The following is a 24,769-nucleotide window of genomic DNA, read 5'->3' as shown; positions in this document are numbered from 1 at the left end:
ATGTTACTGTTTACTACTACTGCATGCCACTGCTTACTTCTACTGCTGTATGAACTGCTGCATGCTACTGCTTACTCTTACTGCTATGTGAACTCGCTGTATGCTATTGCTTATCCTCGCTACTGCATACTACTGTCTGCTTTTGATTGCATGTTACTTCTGTTTAGTACTGTTAATATTGCTATGCTATATACTGCTGTAGATGATCTAGGTTGCTGTAGTGCCTGATTACGTGCTTGCTTCATGCCTGCTATTCGCTGTACCGACTTGGAGAGTTTACCTTTCCTAGTTCAGATGTTTTTCTGAACCCTTTTCCCATACGTCTAACCCTAAGGATTGGTATTGTAATCCACCTGTTACTATCGTTCCACCGTTCTGGAGATCGAAATGATTCTTCACGCAATCTAGGAGGAGTATCTCTCGGATTACACGCTCACTAAGGTTGATCCTCAGAGGAGGAGATATGCGAGGACTTGTCGGAGTAACCGCACCCCGAGCTCACCCTAATTAGCCACGTACAACGTATGAACATTAGAAGGATGTTCAGTTTCTGTAAGATGACTCGTATCTCGTACACTTTCACGGCCGTCACTTATCTCTTTCATCTTTCACCGCTGCTCGACGATCTAACGACACTTCTGGATTTAGGTCCCCAATACTCTTAGAAATTGGAGAAGTCGGGAGGACATCTCCTTTCACAAGGTCAGAGTACCTTCTACTGATGCGCAGCCATACCCAAAGACTTGGGAGTCACCTCAAGACATATCATATTACTACTTGCTACACGTACAACTTGACACGAGACCCATATTGAATTTCTAGAAAAAAACCTAACGACGTTACCCGAACCCGAACATTTTGAAGAAATTTCGGGGCATTTAGGCATTGATGCATGACCTACGGAACCTACGCACCCACACCGAGAAACCGAGAAATTAATTTCGTAGATTTTGTTTTGAGATAACATAGATAAAGCACCATTAGACGAAATTGAGTAGAACTTGAGGTGATCACGTTACATTGACCATATGGAGTGATATTGGAATGAACGTACGATTTAGTACAATATAATGACGCCAGGCCAGCGTGATTATATTGAAGTAAATCATGCAGAAGTCCCAATGTTATTACATGAGGAATATGAAGTGATTCAAGGAAAATTTTGGTAGGAACCACTTGAGTATACGCATTATGGTCTGTTAGAGGTAGGGAAAGAATAACCACGTAGCCCAGATATTGTACAAATAGGACCTTGAAGATTGATAACCCGACAATATGTTATAGATATAGACATCCTGGACACTTAAGGGAACAGTTCTCAAATAGGAAAAACTTCGGACTTACCTGCGGTAGAGCAATTATTACCTCAGTTATGGAGACTCGCATAGATCCTGATTTTTGTTAGGGTACGTTTCATCACGACGTTTTCTTTGTCTCGAAATTGTTTAATACTAGAATGATAGAAACTTTATATCTAAGAACCTTAGTGTTATGACTAATAAGCCATTGACAACCATGAGAGTTAAGCATTCTATAGGACGAGCTAATGGTAAGCTGGCAGAGATAGTGGAATAATTTAAGGTAGTACCCTAAAATCAACAGGTGGGTCATTGGAGACGACCTCATGTCAACAAAACTTGGAAGTTTTATAGTAGTAGTTGGAAGGAATTAGTTACCTGGGCACAAACAGATGTTATTTGAGAAGATTGATAAAAATTTTCACGGCAGTATAATAAGATTTAGTTGGAATGAACCTTAAGATTAACCTAATACTCATCAAGTTAGGAAGCTTGATGTAAAAGTTGGAATGAACTTTAGGGTTAACCTAATACTCATCGAGTTAGGAAGCTTTGATGAAATAGTTGGAATGGACTGGCTTTCAAGGATGAAAGCGAAAGTTATTTATAGCAAGAAGATTATTCGTATACCTCGCGAGAATGGTGAGCCAAAAGCCATCTGGATTACTTCAACAACCCTAGATCCCACAATGGAAATGGGAAGGGATGACGATGGATTTCATCCTGAAGCAACCAAAAACAATAGGCAGTTATGACACTATCGGGATTATCATTGACCGCCTCACCAAATCTGCTCACTTTTTAGCCATGAAAGGAAACCGATGTAATGGACAAACTTCGATACATAAAGGAAATTGTACCCCGTCACTTCATCGATTCAAATTCTATATTTAGGACTACCCAAGAATCTTATTTGATACTCATTCTTACGCAACTCTAAATGCTAACTTATTCTGAGAGATTCTTTGTTCGGTGATAATCACACCATCATCCTTCTTACTTTGATATTAGTTATACCAGTTCAAAATTTTCCTAATCAATGGGAGGTTAATTCTCATCCTCATACTCTCCCTTTCGTATCTCACTTATAAGCAACAACTTCACACTTAAGCATTTTTGGTCAAAGGACTTATGCCCTACTAATAGTCATCAACCACATTTACATGCAATAGTTTTCATTACCTCAAAAATCACTCGAAATTTTCAAAAATATTTTACTCATGAAGCTTTTTCCAACTTGTAGCCTCTGAAATATGAAAATTTTGTTACCGAAATTTTACACACACTATTTTACTGTGCGATCCTCTCAAAGTTTTATAAAAATAAATTTATTGTCATTCGTACAAATTTTAGAAACCGTATATGTTAAAGTAAATAATTACTTATTTTTACGAGTACACATGAAATTTTACTTTCACTTTTACAAATCCATTCTTTTATTCGAAAGATATATTACATAGAACAGTACATGCTGTACATAACCCTAGTTACTAAGAACTTCGTTTCTTTTCTTACATTGTCACCTTAAACGATTTCTATAAAGTTTTCGTTGCTTACTATATAAAATTTTTCGTTGCTTATTCGTATTCAAGTCATCATGAAGACCTTACAACCGTCGAAACCGAGAGATTCATGTGTGTGTGTATGTGATGAAGGTACTTACTACCACGTCATGCAGACCTTCGGGCATCCACTAACACTTAAACCATTCAAAGTTATTACGTTACCCAGGGATCTCATTTGCCACACCCGTCGGAGCGATGCTCTTTCTTACATAACTCGAAGTCCTGACTTGTTCCAAGAGATTCTCATCTAGCGATACTAACACCATCAGTATTCCGACTTTAATATTAGCCATAACCTATTTGGCATTTTGCAAAGTCAAGAAGTGATTAACTTCTCATCCTCATGCTCTATCCTTCATACCTCACTTTTTTAGCAACGACTTCGCACGTGAACATTTTGGGCCAAAGACTTAGGTCCTGATAATTATCAAAACTACATTTAATTCATTAGTTTTCATTACCTAGTAACATGTCAACCGATAATTCAAAGATTTTTCACTCGATCTTTTTAAACTCGTAACCTCTGAAATACGAAAAAAAAACTATGTTTATTAAAATTTTTACACGTTGCGTATTTGTGCGGTCCTCACAAGATTTATGGACAAATGAAAGAAATAAAGTTTTTCTGTCACTTATGCGATTTATAAAATCATATATGTATAAATTTACCCTTACTTATTTTGGTTAGTGCATACCAAGTTATATCTTCAAACTATTTAAAAATCTCTCCTTTATCGAGTTATTTAACTTAAGTCAAATAGTTTTGTGCAAAAGGGTACACATTGTACATACTTCCAAATTTACTAGGAACTTCGTTCCGTTTATATTTTCACATCAAACGTTTAAAGGTTTTTCAAAACTTCCTTGGTTGATTTTTATTAAAGGTTTTCGTATTAAGACTACACCAGGTATGGATCACACTTCTTCTCGCCCTCCGTTAGGGATAAAGCTTACTATTAAGATCTTTGTTAAAAACTCTCGAGCCACTTTGTATGGCAGTTTTATAAAAATTCGTTAGGAAGTCTTTGCCCTCCTAAAATGTTCTTTTAAGGTTAGACATGGCAAAAACGCGGGCCGATAAATTAGTTTTCTGAGGTACACTCGGTGATCACCCTATCGTAGGAAAGGCACTAGGCGGATTTCTACTCTTAATGTTTCACGGCTAATCGCAACACCCTCGTAAACATCATCTCTATGAAACAGTAGGTTGAGGTACAAGAAATCATTTTTGGAGATTCTTTTCACTTAGAGTAAACCATTCTTTAGGACCAAGGGTTCACGTATCTTATCATCCGTGCATCCCCTTTAGTATAAGGATAAATTCAGAACAACCTGCTCAAAGAGTTCACTCTCGTTCAAATATTACACCTTTCGTGCGATTTTTTTTCGGAAATGTAATATAGATTACTTTAGAAATCTAAGAATCATGTTATCCTCTTGGAAGGGAATTCTTAAAACATCTATAACACATATACACATTCCTTCCTTAGTTGGTTGCAACTATAAGTTGTTTTAGTTAATGATAACCCTAACTTCAACATGTAACTGAATGGATAAAGTTACATTATGGAACTGTGCTTTCTTTCCATCCAAGGATAAGTTCACCTGCAGTATTGTAAACTGGGCGATATCCTTCATTGTTCGTTCAGACCGTCCTGAAGACACTAAAAATAATTATGGCTTGCATTGCATATAAGTCCGATTAGTCACTTCCGGCTAAAATTTTAATTCATTTATTCAAATGAAACGTTTCTTAAATATCGGGTTCTTTATGCCTATGGTCTCCTTCCAAAATTAAGGGATTAGTACAAAATCCGTGGCTAACACTATCCAGACATTAAATCGCATGGTTATGATCGCCATGTTTTCCATTCTACCTCTCAGCTTGTATTGCGACATAAGCGTTCAATGTTTTAGATGAGTTTGGTAACATTCATGATGCATTGTACGCATCCAGCTTACTGAAGATGCCTGTAGGGCTAAAAACATCATCTTTCCTTTTGTAGATATATATTCGGATGACATATTCGTATTAGCAAGAAACAAAATCAATTTGTTGATCTCTTAGGACAAGAGACTTAATTAATGTCATATACCTATTCTTACTTTTATACGCCCAAGTACCTTTCGAGGTAAATAACTCACTTCTGAGCCCAAGAATCTCACGGAACCTTGATATGCTACTTCGCATTCAAATACTGTACCATTTTTAGTCACTCCTCAAATTTCGGGACGAAATTTCTATTAACAGGTGGGTAATGTAACGACCCGACTTTTTTGACTTGCTTTTATGCCTTGTGTTTTTGCAAAACTGCGTATTTGTGCGTACTTTATACTCTAGAACATTTATATACATGGTTTACTTTCATTTATATGTTAAAACATTCCTTAGAGTACGTAGGATACTTAACTTGATCACCGGAAGCCTTATTGACCGTTAGTGTCACTTGACGTTACGAACAAACTGCGTACTGCGTACACGTTTAACTTTTGTCGTAATCGGAATATTATGACTACGAAATATTAATTATTATTTTATAATAATAATTACTTGGGTTTTTGGATGCTTAATTACGCGTAGTAATTTACTTATGCTTACTAGTTAGTCTTGTTGGACTTTCTACCTTATTGGGCCTTAGCCCACCCTACACTAGTTAGTGGACTATTTAATTAGCCCAATTATTAATAGCTAGTGACCCATTAATAAGTAAGACAAATGCCCATTTATTAGAGGGAACATGCTAGCATTTATGTCAAGTATTATCCTTAATGTTGCATGAGTTCCTAACATAAGCACCAACTTTAGACTACCATTAACCATAAAGCAAAAAGTTGTCCCCCTTGTTCCCCCCATGTTCCCACATTTTTGACACCACCACCACCTCCTCCCCATCTATAAATACAAGCCTTATTCCATCCATTTTACACTTGCTCTCATTTGCATTTCACACACACTTACTCTCTTATTTTCCCTCTAGTCTTTCTCACTCTAAAACTTGTAAGTTTTTGATTTTTCTTCTCCTTCTTCCCTTCTTAATCACGTGTTCATCATCATCATTTAAAGGAATCAAGCTTTTTAGCTTTTGATCTTGATTACATCTTGTAGATTCAAATATGGATTTGAATCCTTCAAGAACATGGAAGATTCAAGCTTTCTACCTTTGAATCTTCACCTACTTTATAGATCTACATCTTTTTAGCTTTAATCTTGTTATTTTGTTGTAAAGATTCAAACTTTTGTTTGTAATCTTCATGTAACTTAAAGATCAAAGCTTTATGCTTCAAGATCTTTAAGAACAACCAAGATGCAAGCTTTCTAGCTTGGATCTTCATATCTTTTGTTGGATCTAAGTTTTCTAACTTATGATCTCATTATTTTGTTATAAAGATCAAAACTTGTGTTTATGGTCTTCATATAACTTAAAGATCTAAGCTTTATACTTCAAGTTCTTCAAGAACACTAAAGGTTCAAGCTTTCTAGCTTTGTGACCTTATAACTTGTGTGAAAGGGATCCAAGCTCTCTAGCTTAGGGTTCCATCACTTCATTTGATTTAGATTGTGTTAATACTTGTTTAATTGAAGTAAAGTTTGTAACTTTGTTTGTAAATAGGACTTGTATTTGTGTTAAGACTAAGGATATGATGTAACCTTAGTTCATCATCCATCTAAGACTCTTAAATGAGTTGTGTTCTTACTTGGTCTTAACATATTGTGTGTTGATGGTAGAATTTTGGTCAAGGTGATGCTAACCCATCAATGAGTTGTACACTTGAAGCTACAAGCATGAAGGATGAGAACCGTGATGAGCATCAAGCACCAAGAACCCCACCGGAGCACTTGTTTACTGTTTTTCGGGATCTGATCAGTAACCTGGGCTACTCAAAAGTTAATTTTTAGTTAGTTCGGTTTGAGTAGATGATTTTCCATTTAGGCCTCATCTTAATCCGAGTTACGGTTTAGGATTTACGGCCCTCCGAAAGTCACTAAGCCGTTGTAACGTTGTGCTGAAATTTCTGACCTACTCGCACTTAAACCGTTGCCCCGGTCAAACGAAGACGAGTTAGGTTCTAAAAATTAGTTAGCGGTTAGGAGACTCATATATGGAGCCATAGCCACTGACTACACGTCTTTTTGATTTACGTAGAGGTCGTAGCAGCTGACCGAAGTCAGCCTATTGTTTCGATCTCTATTCTTGTCAAACTTACTTAGCTTTTATGAAGATGATGATGATGACACTTAAACGTATTTAATGCACTATTAGAATTTATAAGGACAACATACTAACCTAGTAACCTTTGATTTAGGTTGACGACCTTTCGGACCAACTTACTACTTGCATACTTTCATTACCGACTTTACCGCTTTTATCACTGTGAGTTATAGCTTCCCTTTTTACTTATACTATTTTTGGGACTGAGAATACATGCGCTTTTTATGTTTTACTTATTTGACACGAGTACTTAAACTTTACATATGTGTGGGTTATACAACGGCATAAAGATTCCCCTTAGCACGGTAACGTTTAACTATTGGTTTTTGAACAGGTAGACGCGAATATTAGATATGGATCCATAGGGTTTGACATCCCCACTCGGGCTAGTCGCGCTAGCATTTAATGGGTGTTTAATACTTCGAGGACATACTCACTCGCCAGGTGTACTTTCAGGGGGTGATATATATATATTTACGTTAAGTCTAGTTACCATGTGCCTACGGTTAAATATATACTTTTCTTACTACTTTGAAACATTGAAATCTCGTGGCCAATCTTACGTTACTATTACAACTTAAACTATAGCTCACCAACATTCATGTTAACTTTTTAAGCATGTATTTCTTAGGTGCTTAGACGTTGTTGCTTCTGCTGTTAGACTTGCTGTCATGCTTGATGTTATGCGAGGTGTATATGAAATAGCTATATATTTTACTAGGAAAAACTATTAAATACGATACAATTTTACACAAAATATGACAAGTTTTAATTATTTATTTACAAATGTGATATACTTAAACCTTGCTACAATACTATAGGTAGTGTACCTTATCGTAGAGTAGTGTAGTTTTTAGTAAGTCCGGTTCGTTCTACAGGGAGCTAGCTTATTTCACACTATATTTTAAACAATTATATTCGTACAAAATATATTATATTAATAATATATAAAAGGGGGTTTTACCGTTTAATGACCGGTTTGTCGATTTTATATTTTAAGCGAAGCGTAAAGTAAATGACGATATTTAACTAACAATATAAAATAAATAACAATAATTAAAATGACAATAAATAAAAGTACGAGGAAATATGAAATAAAATATATTATGCTTATTTAAACTTCAGTAATCATGATGTTTGACGTGTTGATTTTTAGTTTATTCCCATGGGTTAATTGTTCTTTGTCCTGGATTATTTAATATGCCCGTCTGGTTTTTGTCCATAACAGTCCATCAGTCATAAATATAAAGTGCGAGTGTCCTCGTCAAATTATCCTTATATCCGAAGTCAAATATTCCAACTAATTGGGGACTTAAACTGTAACAAGGTTTTAATACTTTGTTTAATAATTACACCAGGATATCGACTGCATGTAATCCAAGGTTTAATACTTTGTTAACAATTACGCCAAGTGTCTTTGTACATAATTTCACCCCTGTTTTAATTATTCCATAGACTATTAATCCATTCCCGTGTCCGATTAAATGAACGATTATTCGTACATATAAATATCCCGCCCATCGTGTCCGATCGAGTGTATATGGTTATTTATAGGGACGTCCAATTGTAAATCTTTATATTAAAATTAACAAACTATCATTTAGTTAAACAAATATAAAGCCCATTAATAGCCCATAGTCTAATTTAAAAAGGGAGAACATAACTTACATTGATTATTTAACGCGTAGTGTTACACCGACAGAGTTCCGGCTTAAAAACCCATAAATAACCGTTACATAACCCAAACTAACTAATATAAAACTACCCTATACTATATATATATATATATATATATATATATATATATATATATATATATATATATATATATTTATTTATTATTTATTACAGAGTATTATTATTATTTTTTTATGTTTTTAAACTCGGCAGAATGCATGGCCTTTTATAGGCATTTCTGATTTTTGCAGCTCCACGAGTTGCGACATTTTAAGCCTGCAAACTCCGCGAGTCGCGGAGTTTGAAAATCCAGCTCACACAATTTTGGAACCTTGCTTGTCGACATAATTTATATATAAATATAAAATATAAAAAATTAATATAATTATATATATATTATATTATATTCTTGTGCATAGTAGACTTGTAATTTTTTGTCCATTGCGTCGGGCGTTGATAGTTGGCTCGGGTACCGGTTCCGGATTTTCTAACGCCTTTTCGTATAATTTAATATCTTGTACTTTGCATTCCGCAACTTGTACTTTTGTCATTTTTAGACGTTTCTTATCAATCAGTTGAACCACTTGGATTGTATCTTGTACATTTGAGCTTTTTGGACGTTTTTGTCTTCAAATTGTCGTTTTCGCCTTTTGTCTTCGCACTTATTTAATATAAACGATTACAACTTAAAATAGAACAATTACAACTAAATAATTTACATATTGGGAGGATATTGCTACAAAATATATGTTCATTTGGAGCACTATCAAATATCCCCACACTTGAACGTTGCTTGTCCTCAAGCAATACATAACTTGAAATAATATAATACATCACACGAATCACTTCTTTATTCTTCACACTTTGTACATTAGTGATTTTGATATGGCGGTATAAATAATGATAGTAACGATAGAACCATGGTTAAAGGTGGGTGTGTCATCCACAGTTGCCTCGGGTTTAGGTCAACGACACTTGCAATCAAATAGCCGATTTACTTTCGGTTTCCAAAGCAAAGTGCACATCTGAAAGGCGGTTTACAGTCCCACATGACTATGAAAATGTAGATCCTTAAGGAAATTGGATCTTTATGAAAACATTTGATCTTTTGAAAATTCAATCTAGCTTTTACCCTAGATAAGTTTTCCGAAATAACCCTTCACCGGTGTTTGCAAAATTATTTTTTTGTGGGTTTTGTGGGTTTCAGATTTGAAAATTTTAGCTCAAAACTTATGGTTTTGTGTTACCCACTTGCTAACCTTTATTAGGAAAGCAACACGTCCAGTTTACTTATCCCGTATATTATCTTTCGGTAAACTACCGTCCGGTTGTAAAGGAAAGCGATGAACAAGCAACTGTTAAGGCAATGTCCCGTGACTTGCTTTTGATTATGGTCTATAAACGTGTCGGATGCTAGTACTATCCTTTGTAGGAGCAATAGTAAAGATCATCCTATGATTTTTTGGTCTGGCACAAGGTCCTGTCTCCGACCATGCTATGCAACCACCGTTCTTACGGTTGACACCCGATTTGGTTCAGGTGACCTAATGAATTCCAGGTGAATTTCTAAGATTTTACGTTCAATGGTAATGAACGCATTGAAAATAGGTTTTCAGAAAACAAATCGGTTTTAATTTTGATTAAAATATTTTCTCATTCAAGCTCGAGTTTAGATATCATTGAATTCCATGAGTTTGTAATTCTCAATCTTTAAGGTCAATCTCAATGATTGAGTAATATCAGGCTTAAAAGCTGATTTTTAATCTTTAAGGAGATTATCCTTTCTGGGGATCTGATTCATTAGTCTTATCAAGCTAATTTGCACGGTGCCCCCCATTGTACGAGATAAATCCTTCTCATGGTTAGGATAAATCTGACCACTTGGCGACCCTGTTTGATGCTGAGGTCCATGGATTTCCTGCTGATTTTAGTGATGACTTTTCTAGATTTTTCGTCAACCTACAGCTGGTCTGGACGACAACTTCTTGACCTAAATCAAGAAGCGCGTGTCTTTTTCTGAAGACTTTACTTCCTTTTAATGATGGAATTGATTCATCGTGTAGATCCATCTTTTTATCTTTATTATAATATTGCGGGTAAAACAGTCAATTTAGTCCAAAACAAAAGCCCCTGCAATAACTTTACAGAAACATGTAATAGATAGTTTTTTAATTGAATAACTTGGTACATTCTCCCCACACTTAGTTTCTTTCTTTGCCTTTTTATTCTCCTTTATTCCATTTTAAATGAATTCAAGTGTTTTAGGGTGTTTCTCAATTTATGTCCTTTCCGAGGTAACGATAATTTCGGTATTAACACCTAGTTTTCATCGTTCATAAATATGTATAAACATGATTTTGAATTCATTTATTTGAAATTTTTTAAAATTTTCACAAAATTTGGCAAATAAACTAAGTGCAAACCCGAGAGAATTTATAACCTTAATATAATACATCACACTTGAACCGTTTTTGAAAAAAGCATGTGTGATAAAACAAGAAGGAATAAACGATGAGGCACGTCATCTATCATTCGACAAGCTTTGTAATTACAAACTGGGTATTTTTAATCACTTTTCTACACTTATCACCCTCGTGAATTTATAATTATAGTCTGATTTTATGCAAATGAGGGCATTGCATGATCTCAAGTATGGGGAAAGGGTTTAAAGTTTAGACCCACCCGATCGTCACTACTTAATTCTTTTTTAAGTGTAGCTTTTAGTAAATGGATATGTCTCTTTTCTGGTTCTTGATCAAATGGATCGTTATACACCGATATACATATTTCTATAGGGTGGACAATTCCAAACATTTCCTTCCGTTTATTCTCTGGATCAAAGTTTTCACCTCTATTACCCAATTGGGTGAAATCTGAGGTGTCATTATCTATTACAGCTCGTAGTTCATCTTCGGTAGATGACTCGTCTATTGAGAATATTGGGTTGGAAGGTTGTGTAATGGTGAAGTTCGGTTTGGCCTCGGGGGTAAAATTTTCAACGTTATCGTTTTCTCAAGAGTACCAATTTGTCACCCTTACTTCTTCATCATCATCCATTGATGGATTGATGATTTCGTCGGTAGAGGCTAATGTGTCATTATGTTGTGAAATTGGTAAGACTGAATAAAAAGTATCATCGGGATAGTTGGTGATTTCGGAGCTCTCGAATTCATCAAAATTCGATGATCTGAGATTTTCTTGCACACTACTCCTCAGATCAACAACTGTATAATCTAATAGAGTTTCAACTTGCCTATTTACAAACTCTCTCATTTGTTCATTTTGAGCATGAAGTTCTTCGAGTTTGATTTTCATATAATCTAAAGAATTTTCAGACACATACTTTTCCTCGTCCTCTGGTTGTTGAGTTTGGATATATTCTTGGGAATAATCCCAATTAGAATTGTATTCCTCATAATCATTCCATTCAGATTCTATGGGTTCATAATTTTCCATAGGAACGTAATAATAACATTCCCATGTTGAGTGATAATCTCCACAAATTTCACAACCAGTTATTGTTTCGTCATTCGTGATCCAAGATTGACTGAACGAATTACCATCAAAACCCGTTTGAGAGTATTGATTTAATTGATTTTGGAGTTCAAAAAGAGTTTCCAAGGCCTTGTTTTCAAAATTTTCCATTTTATTGGGATGGCCAAATTTTAGCTACAATGTGGTGCATTCACTAATTATCCTATTAGTTATAAAATAGAAAAACTTATATAAGTTGTCCAATTAATAGACTTTTCTGATTTTTGCCCACGTTTCGAATAGCCAAAAGATGCAGCAGGAAGCCAGGACCCTTTAAATCGGAAGCCCACAACTTGCCACTAACAAATCCAACTATTACTACGAACCAGAAAATTTGGATGCCTATTAACTTAACCGCTTAAATAATTTTTCTTTCCGTTTGGATAATTAGATAAGAAGTAGAGAAAATTTCTAAGTCCTAAAAACTAAAGCGTCGAGAAATAAGAAAGAAAAAGATTGCGCGTCGAAAAACGTCGAAAAATAAAAATAAGAAAGTAGCGCGTCGTAACTTAAAAGGTACTAAAATTTATAAACAGCGTCGCAAAATTCTAAAGCACCTAAATTTTAGTCAAAAGAAATAAGCACTTAAGGAATTTTACGGCAAATCCTAAAAATCTAGAAATAAAAACACTAATCTTAAAACTAGATACAAACGACAAAAATACAAATATTACGATGAAACAAATAAAAAGATACAAAAATAAAACTAAGCTTAAAACTGATAAAATTATTTATTTTTATAAAAATATTATTTTTATATTTATTTTATAAAAGTATTAATTTTTATATATATTAAAACTAATTATAATTAATATTACAAATTAATTAATAAAACTAAACTAATTATAATAATAATTAAGTAAATAGGGTTAAATAAAAAAAATAATAAATAATAATTACTCCGTACTTAATGCGAATTAGGGTTTGTGGTGGCCTGACAGGGCGGCTCCGCGAGTCGCGGTTCCACCTGGCAACAAACTCCGCGAGTCGCGGAGATTTGAAATTAAAATGACAAGTTTCGTTTTTTTTAAATATTTATATTAATTAAATAAAACTTATATTTAAAAACTAAAATATAAATACTTTATAATTTTATAAATAGAAATCTAAAAAAATAAATTTATATATATATTTTTTTCGATTTTTAATTTTTTAAAATTTTTAATTTTTTTAATTTTTTAATTTTTTTATTTTTGGACACTTATAATAAATAAGAAAATATTTTTACGAAATAAGAAATAATATATTTTTACAAAAATATAGTTTTTCACCCGATCCCCGGCAGCGGCGCCAAAATACTTGATGTTATGCGGGGTGTATATGAAATAGCTATATATTTTACTGGGAAAAACTATTAAATACGATACAATTTTACACAAAATATGACAAGTTTTAATTATTTATTTACAAATGGGATATAACTAAACCTTGCTACAATACTATAGGCAGTGTACCTAATCGTAGAGTAGTGTAGTTTTTAGTAAGTCCGGTTCGTTCCACAGGAAGCTAGCTTATTTCACACTATATTTTAAACAATTATATTCGTACAAAATATATTATATTAATAATATATAAAAGGGGGTTTTACCGTTTAATGACCGGTTTGTCGATTTTATATTTTAAGCGAAGCGTAAAGTAAATGACGATATTTAACTAACAATATAAAATAAATAACAATAATTAAAATGACAATAAATAAAAGTACGAGGAAATATGAAATAAAATATATTATGCTTATTTAAATTTCCGTAATCATGATGTTTGACTTGTTGATTTTTAGTTTATTCCCATGGGTTATTTGTTCTTTGTCCTGGATTATTTAATATGCCCGTATGGTTTTTGTCCATAACAGTCCATCAGTCATAAATATAAAGTGCGAGTGTCCTCGTCAAATTATCCTTATATCCGAAGTCAAATATTCCAACTAATTGGGGACTTAAACTGTAACAAGGTTTTAATACTTTGTTTAATAATTACACCAGGATATCGACTGCGTGTAATCCAAGGTTTAATACTTTGTTAACAATTATGCCAAGTGTCCTTGTACATAATTTCACCCATGTTTTAATAATCCCATAGACTATTAATCCATTCCCGTGTCCGGTTAAATGAACGATTATTCGTACATATAAATATCCCGTCCATCGTATCCGATCGAGTGTATATGGTTATTTATAGGGACGTCCAATTATAAATCTTTATATTAAAATTAACAAACTATCATTTAATTAAACAAATATAAAGCCCATTAATAGCCCATAGTCTAATTTCCACAAGTGTCGTTCTTTTGTCCAAACCCCAATTATTGTACAAAGCCCAATTACCTAATTTTAGATATTTTTAGCCCAACATCATGATTACTTCAGTTCAAATAAGCATAATAATAACTTAGTTACGAGACATTAATTTAAAAAGGGAGAACATAACTTACATTTATTATTTAACGCGTAGTGTTACACGGACAGAGTTCCGGCTTAAAAACCCGTAAATAACCGTTACTTAACCCAAACTAACTAATATAAAACTACCCTATACTATATATATATATATATATATATATTATATAAATTTATTTATTATTTATTACTGAGTATTATTATTATTTTTTTATGTTTTTAAACTCGGCAGAATGCATGGCCTTTTATAGGTATTTCTGATTTTTGCAGCTCCGCGAGTTGTGGCATTTTAAGCCTGCAAACTCCGCGAGTCGTGGAGTTTGAAAATCCAGCTCACACAATTTTGGAACCTTGCTTGTCGACATAATTTATATATAAATATAAAATATAAAAAATTAATATAATTATTTATATATTATATTATATTCTTGTGCATAGTAGACTTGTAATTTTTTGTCCATTGCGTCGGGCGTTGATAGTTGGCTCGGGTACCAGTTCCGGATTTTCTAACGCCTTTTCGTATAATTTAATATCTTGTACTTTGCGTTCCGCAACTTATACTTTTGTCATTTTTAGACGTTTCTTATTAATAAGTTGAACCACTTGGATTGTATCTTGTACATTTGAGCTTTTTGGACGTTTTTGTCTTCAAATCGTCGTTTTCGCCTTTTTGTCTTCGCAGTTATTTAATATAAACGATTACAACTTAAAATAGAACAATTACAACTAAATAATTTACATATTGGGAGGATATTGCTACAAAATATATGTTCATTTGGAGCACTATCAATGATGTTATAGCTTTGCTGTTAAGGACCTGTTGTGTTAGATTTCCGCTGCATTACTTAGAGATGTCTCAATCATGGAACTTTTCTTTTGCATTCGTAGTCTATATTATTTTCAAATAATGACTTTGTAACGACCTTTGTGTCACGTTATCTTTTGTAAACGCTATCTTTTTATGAATGCAAAACTGGTTTTCAAACAGCATGTAGTATTTGACCGTGTAAAGATCCTGTTGTTGACGAATCGTACACGATGGTTTTGTACGGGGCGTCACAATATACCAAAGATTTGAAGATACAGAGAGACGGATTCGGTAGATTAAACAGACTCGGTAGTTTAGATCAGATTCGGTATGCAATTAGGTAAAAGTAAAAGAAAGTTTGACTTTGACCCTGCTATTTATAGATACCGAATGTTTTGAAGACATGGGCTTTACCGAATGGGTCTTAAGTACCGAATGCAGTCCATTTTCAAATTTAGACACATTGCACTTCAAACTTTGACAAATCTTTATCAAAAATCATTTAAGATTATCACATTTTTGATGAAAAATATTTCTGAGACAATTGTTGAAAATTTTGAACTTACCGAATCTGTACTGTTGGTTGTCAGATTCGGTATAATGCTAGAATTAGCATTTATTCATTTAAATTCAAATCTTTTTGGATTTTATCTTTTCCAATTTTTATGAATTTTATCAAAACAAGATTTGTACTTAGAAAATTTTGAATTATGTACAAAGTACAAATCTTCAGTGATATCAATTGTTAAAACGGGTTGCATACTGAGATGTATACAAGCCATAATGAATTATTTCAGATAAAAACAAAGAATTTATAAAATTCACTTTTGAAAAACAATATTCTTTTCATTTTCTCCCTTTTTCTCCCCCTCAAAATGTGATATACAAGAAAGTAAATCACCATTTTCATATATTCCCAAGAAAATGAGTTAACTCCCCTTTGCAATATGATATCAATGAGTTACCTCCCCCTTTCGTAACCATTGAAATTTAATCTCAGTAAGTTAACAGAATTCTAAAAGTAAGGCTCCCCCTTGAAAAATGTTATCTAAAGCATATGAAATCAGTTGCTCCCCCTAGAAAGTATCACTCCCCCTAAACACAATATCCCAAGTATAAGTCCCAACAGATCTAAGGAATGTCAAGCACAATATCCCAAGTATATGATATTAAAATAAATCTATATATATATGTAAGGTATATTGAATGTATATTTATAGGGTTTCGAATTTATTTAGTAAACGATAATAGCACTCGTTTGTCAGTCGATCCATATTAAGCAAGTTAAATTTATATGTGATTTTAAAATAAACGGTGATCCAAAAATGAGTTTTATAAATTATAGGCTTATTAATAATACATTTAGAAGTTATTTGATAAATTTTAAAAAAATTTTATATTTTACTTGGGGGTTGGGAGTGAACAATTAATGTAATAATTATTTAATAGTTATTGATTGAATTTTATGCCATAATGACCACAATAAATAAATGGACCCAAATTTAAAATTTGGGGATTTTAGGAACACTTTTATAGATTAACTGTTTAGCAATGGACACGATATACTTTTTGTAAATAAACTGTCGGTAGAGAAAGACTCCAAATAGGCTGGCTGCTTAACTATTACATACTTTCCATTCACATATTATAAATCAATATTATTATATTATAATTATTAAATATTATTATTATGATAAATAAGTTATATATAGATAAATATAGGAGGGATACATTTGATTAAACACACCAACCACTTCTATTCTCCTTCTTCAACATCCCAACCACGGCCACCATCTCCGGCAACCACAGTCCTTCGTCACCATCGACCACCTTCTTGAACAATCCCACCATCACTCGTGATTATTTTTATGTTTCAAATAACCGTCACCATTTCACCACCTACAAAACCCACTACCAACTCATGAAACCATTTTCAATTCTATCAATTCCTTCTATCAACATAAACCATCATTTTTGAACTCTTGTTATCGTTTTATATCACCACCTTCATCTCTTTTTCTCTCTCTTTTATTCTAATCAAGAACCATCTTAGTCTTCTTCTTCTTTTAGTTTTTCTGTTTGAGTAAACCGAACACCATCATGAACATCTTATCATTTTAAAGACTGCACGTGTTACAGCTATATTTTTTGTTAGCTACGAACCCACAACAATCACCAATAATAACAACCTGCTGCGAAAACATTTCTGTTTCTGCTATCAAACCGAGACAAGAACCACATATATTTATTGTTACTATATATATATGTATATATCTAGGAAGTTTAATGTGTAAAGGATGGTTTAGGTATTGCTTTATGAATTGCCTTATATACAAAGAAGAAGGAATTCGAGCCAAATGATAGTGGGACAAAATGGTCGACCCATTTTAGCAAATTAAGTATTAAGTATTGGATTCTAATGATTAGCGGTTTATAATAAACAAGTGTGAATGGAAGTCTTCATTGCCGACATCCACTAGTTCCTTCTCAATTATATAATCTAGAATTAATGTTAATGGAAGATGAGGTAACCATGATGAGGTGATGAGGTGATGCATGCGTTATAATTTTTTGTTTTTGTTCAGTACGGTCGAACTCAGGAAAAGAGATCAAAACAGACCCCAAATACAACCTGGATTCATTTAGTTAATAGATTGGGCCACGTTACTGTTGGGCTAAAAAGCTTGGACGGTCAGTTGGGCCGAGCTCATTTTAGGCCGAGTGGGTTATAAGAAATTCCATATATATGATGATTTCGATTATGATTGCTATGGTGATGATGTTTAGATTATGACAGGAGTATGATTATGATCATGATGATGGTTAGGATGACAATGATAATTAGAATGATGATGATGGATATGAAGAAGAGAACAGACGGGTTTAATGGCTTAAATGTTTTAGGGAACTAGTTATAACAAAAAAATGAGATAGATCAAATGGTTGGGCGTGGGTTAGCGGGAGGTCGCGGGTTCGAGCCCGTGCTGCGACACTATATTTTTAGCTATTTCCTTAAGGTAGTATACTTATTATTCCTATTATTATTATTATTATTATTATTATTATTATTATTATTATTATTATTATTATTATTATTATTATTATTATTATTATTATTATTATTATTAAAATAAGTATTATTATTAATAATATTAAAATTATTATCATTATCATTATTATTTTTACTACTAATACCATTATTATTATTATTATTATTATTATTATTATTATTATTATTATTATTATTATTATTATTATTATTATTATTATTATTATTATTATTATTATTAATATTACTAACTATAACTATAGTTTTAAATGTATTTTGTATATGAAATATAACTACATTTTTATGATCTTAAACTAAAAAGATAGATATCATAAGATAGATACAAACATTAGATATATAAAAGTATATATAATAAGTATACTACTTTTACTAATAAAATACTTTTCGTTCATTTACGTTTTAATATAACTCGTATTTATTAAAAATACTATCATATTAAAAATTATGAGTATTTAAAAATATTAATACTAAGTATTTATTTAAAATATATCAATAAGGTATATAATATATTATTATGATAATTTAATATAATATATATAAAATAAAAATAATTAAGTAAGTATTAATATTAAGTTTAATATCACAAGTATATTACTAATATCAAAATATATATATTTATTTGAATATTATTATATGTGTTAATATATATACTTGATATAGGTTCGTAAATCTGAGGCCAACCCTGCATTGTTTAGTATCGTCGTATGAATATTTTTACTACAAAATATCATATAGTGAGTTCATTTGCTCCCTTTTACTCTTTATATTTTTGGGACTGAGAATACATGCGCTGTTTTTACAACTGCTTTATTAAATGCTTTTGAAATATATTTTTGAACTGCGAATACATGAAATGCTTTTATAAATGTTTGATGAGATAGACACAAGCAAAACATTCCTTGAATGAATTATTATGCAGACGGAAGTTCTGTGGATTATTATTGAATTAGTTGGACGTTATAATTGCCACTAATTGTTGTGAATATTTCCCCTGATTATTATTGCTTGGAAACCTAAGAATTAGAATCGGGTATGGCCCTAATTTACGCGAATCCTAAAGGTAGCTACCGGTTTAACACCCCCACCCAGAATGTTTACTAGACGGAAGAGCTAGTGGGCGTGGTGTTTAGTACTTCGAAGTTTATATATTATACAGACGAGATGTTCTGTTTTGGGGATATTATTTATGCGCATTATATGTTAAGGTCGGTTACCAAGCCAAGAAATGAATGAAAAGTGAATGTTATGTATCGAGAGAATGATTTTATACACAGGTTATGTGTTTGATATTTTTGTACACGAGATATGTGTACAGTTACTAAGATTTATGAAAATGGTTTCGTACACGAGATATGTGTACTGTATTTGAATCTTGTGGTCTATCAAAATGATGAATTTTATTGTTTACGATAAACTTATGAACTCACCAACCTTTTGGTTGACACTTTAAAGCATGTTTATTCTCAGGTATGAAAGAAATCTTCCGCTGTGCATTTGTTCATATTAGAGATATTACTTGGAGTCATTCATGACATATTTCAAAAGACGTTGCATTCGAGTCGTCGAGTTCATCAAGATTATTACTAAGTCAATTATAGTTGGATATATTATGAAATGGTATGCATGCCGTCAACTTTAGATGTAATGAAAGTTTGTCTTTTAAAAACGAATGCAATGTTTGTAAAATGTATCATATAGAGATCAAGTACCTCGCGATGTAACCAAATGTAATGTATTCGTCCAGATGGATTAGGACGGTTCGTTATACTTATCTATTTCATTTTTCACCACTGCTTGATGATCTAACGACACTTCTGGACTTAGGTCCCTAACACTCTTAGGCATTGGAGAAGTAGGGAAGGCATCTCCTTTCACAAGGTCAGAGTGTCTCCTACTGATGCTCAGCCATACCTAAAGACTTGGGAGTCGCCTCAAGACATATCGTGTTACTACTTGCTACACGTATAACTCGACATGAGACCTAGATTGAATTTATAGAAAGGAACCTATCGACATTACCTGAACCCGAACATTTTGAAGAAAATTTTGGGACATTTAGGCATTGATGCATGACCTACGGAACCTACACACCCACACCGAGAAACCGTGAGATTAATTATGTAGATTTTGTTTTGAGATAGCATAGATAAAGCACCGTTAGATGAAATTGAGTATAACTTGAAGTGATCATGTTACATTGACCATATGGAGTGATATTGGAATGAACGTACGATTTAGTACAATATAATGATGCCAGGCCAGCATGATTATATTGAAGTAAATCATGTAGAAGTTCTAATGTTACTACGTAAGGAATATGAAGTGATTCAAAGAAAATTTTGGTAGGAACCACTTGAGTATACACATTATGGTCTGTTAGAGGTAGGGAAAGAATAAACACATAGCCCAGCACCGTACAAGAAGGGCCTTGATTGCAGAGTTGATAACCCAAAAATTTGTTATAGATATAGACACCCTGGACACTTAAGGAAAAAGTTCTCAAATAAGAAAAACTTTGGACTTACTTACGGTAGAGCAATCGTTATCTCAGCTATGGAGACTCGCATGGATCCTGATTATAGTTAGGGTACGATTCGTCACAATGTTTTATTGTCTCGAAGTTGTTTAATACTAGAGTGATAGAAACCTTATATCTAAGGACCCTAGTGTTATGACTAATAAGCCATTAACAACCATGAGAGTTAAGTATTCTATAGGACAAACTAATAGTAAGCTGGCAGAGATAGAGGAATAATTTAAGGTAGTACCTTAAAATTAACAGGTGGGTCATTTGGAGATGACCTCATGTCAACAAAACTTGGAAGTTTTAAAGTAGTAGTGGAAAGGATTAGTTACCTACGCACAAGCAGATGTTATTTGAGAAGATTGATAGAATTTTTCACGGTAGTACAATAAGATTTGGTTGGAATGAACCTTAAGACTAACCTAACACCCATCAATTTGGAAAGCTTGATGCAATAGTTGGAATGGACTTTAGGATTAACCTAATACTCATCAAGTTAGGAAGCTTTGATGAAATAGTTGGAACAGACTAGCTTGCAAGGATGAAAGCGAAAGTTATTTATAGTGAGAAGATCATTTGTATACCTCGCGAGAATGGTGAGCTAAAAGCCATCTGGGTTACTTCAACAACCCGAAATCCCACAATGGAAATGAGAAGGAATAACATTGGATTTCATCACGAAGCTAGGCGGTTATGACACTATCTGGGTTATTGTTGACCGCCTCACCAAAACTGCTCACTTTCTAGTCATGAAAGAGACCAATACAATGGACAAACTTGTACAACGATACAGAAAATTGTATCCCGTCACTTCAGCAATTTAAATCCTATATTAAAGACTACCCAAGAATCTTATTTGATACTCATTCTTACGCGACTCTAAATCCTAACTTATTCCGAGAGATTTCTTATTCGATGATAATCACACCATCATCCTTCTTACTTCGATATTAGTCATACCAGTTCAAAATTTTCCAAAATCAATGAGTGGTTAATTCTCATCCTCATACTCTGTCATTCGTATCTTACTTATAAGCAACAACTTCACACTTAAACATTTTTGGTCAAAGGACTTATGCCCTACTAATAGTCATCAACCACATTTAAATTCAATAGTTTTCATTACCTCGTGACACTGTTGCTCAAATATCACCCGAAATTTTCAAAAATCTTTTACTCGATCCTCATCAATCTTTTCCAACTTGTAACCTCCGAAATATGAAAATTTTGTTTGCCAAAATTTTACACACACTATTTTACTGTGCGATCCTCTCAAAGTTTTATAAAAATAAATTTATTTTATTGCCATTCGTACAAATTTTAGAAATCGTATATGTTATATATAATAAAGTAAATAATTACTTATTTTTGACTAGTACATATGAAATTTTACTTTCACTTTTACAAATCAATTCTTTTATTCAAAAGGTATTTTACTTAGAATAGTACATGTTTACTAATAAATTTGTTTCTTTTCTTACATTGTCACCTTAAACGATTTCTATAAAATTTTCGTTGCTTGTTATATAAAATTTGTCGTGTTATTCGTATCCCAGTCATCATGAAGACTTCACAACCGTCAAAACTGAGAGATTCATGTGTGTGATAAAGGCACTTACTACCACGTCATGCAGAGCCTTCGGGCATCCACTAACACTTAAACCATTCAAAATTATTGCGTTACCCCAAGGATCTTATTTGCCACACCTGTTGGAACGATGTTCTTTCTTACATAACTCTAAGTCCTGACTTATTCCAGGGGAATTCTCATTTAGTGATATTAACACCATTAGTATTCCGACTTTAATATTAGTCATAACATGTTTGGCATTTTGCAAAGTCAAGAAACGATTAACTTCTCATCCTCATGCTCTATCATTCATACCTCACTTTTAGCAACGGCTTCGCACATGAAGATTTTTGGCCCAAAGACTTATGTCCTGATAATTATCAAAACTACATTTAATCCATTAGTTTTCATTACTGATGTGCGGCGAGGGGTATATGAAATAGTACTATATTTTACTACGAAATACGTTACAAATTACACAAGTTTTAATTATTTATGTACAAATGGGATATACCTAAACCTTGCTACAACACTATAGGCAGTGTACCTAATTGTAGAGTAGTATAGTTTTTAGTAAGTCCGGTTCGTTCCACAGGGAGCGGGCTTATTGCACACTATATTTTTAAACAACTATATTTGTACAAAATATATATAATTATATATAATAATATATAAAAGGGGGTTTTACCGTTTAATGACCGGTTTATCGATTTTATATTTTAATCGAAGCGTAAAGTAAATGACGATATTTAACTAACAATATAAAATAAATAACAATAATTAAAATGACAATAAATAAAAGTACGAGGAAATATGAAATAAAATATATTATGCTTATTTAAGCTTCCGTAACCATGATGTTGACGTGTTGATTTTAGTTTTATGCCCATGGGTTAATTGTCCTTTGTCCTGGATTATTTAACATGTCTGTCTGGTTTTTGTCCACAATAGTTCATCGATCATAATTATAAAATGCTCGGCAAATTTAACCTTATGCCCGAAGTCAAATATTCCAACTAACTGGGGATTCGAACTGTAACAAGGTCTTAATACTTTATTTAATGAATACACCAGGTTATCGACTGTGTGTAATCCAAGATTTTAATACTTTGTTAACAATTACACCAATTACCCTTGAATGTAATCCACCCCTGTTTTAATGAGTCCATTGACTATTAATCCATCCCCGTGTCCGGTCAAATGAACAATTATTAGTATTTATAGATATCCCGCCCATCGTGTCCGATCGAGCGTATGCGGTTATTTATATCTACGTCAAATTGTAAATCTTTATATTAATTTAATGAGGTATCATTTAGTTAATATAAATCCCATTAATAGCCCATAGTCTAATTTCCACAAGTGTCATTCTTTTGTCCAAACCCCAATTATGGTACAAAGCCCAATAACCCCATCTTTAATATTTAGCCCAACATCATAATTACTTCGGCTCAAATAAGCATAATAATAACTTAGTTACTAGACATTAATTTAAAAAGGAGAACATAGCTTACATTGATTATTTATCGCGTAGTGGTACACGAACAGAGCTCCGACTTTAAAACCCGTAAAAATAACTTTTACATAACCCAAAGTAATCTAATATAACACTAATCTATACTATATATATATATATATATATATATATATATATATATATATATATATATATATATATATATATATATATATATATATATATATATATTATATATATATTTATTTATATTATACTACGGAGTATTATTATTATTATGTTTTTTTAAACTCGCAGAATTCGTGGTCTTTTATAGGCATTTTGATTTCTGACAGCTCCTCGAGTCGTGGAGTTTTAAGCTTTCAAACTCCGCGAGTCGTGGAGTTTGAAAATCCAGCTCACAAACTTTTGGCTCCTAGCTTGTCGACATAATAAATATATAAATATAAAATATAAATAATTAATATAATTATTTATATATTATATTATATTCTTGTGCATAGTAGACTTGTAATTTTTGGTCCATTGCGTCGAGCGTTGATAGTTGGCTCGTGTACCGGTTCCGGATTTTCGAACGTCCTTTCGTATAATTTAATATCTTGTACTTTGCGTTTTGTAACTTGTACTCTTGTCATTTTT

Source organism: Rutidosis leptorrhynchoides, chromosome 4 (genome assembly GCF_046630445.1).
Source record: "Rutidosis leptorrhynchoides isolate AG116_Rl617_1_P2 chromosome 4, CSIRO_AGI_Rlap_v1, whole genome shotgun sequence".
Classification (NCBI taxonomy): Eukaryota; Viridiplantae; Streptophyta; class Magnoliopsida; order Asterales; family Asteraceae; genus Rutidosis; species Rutidosis leptorrhynchoides.
Note: the sequence above shows the minus strand (reverse complement) of the source record.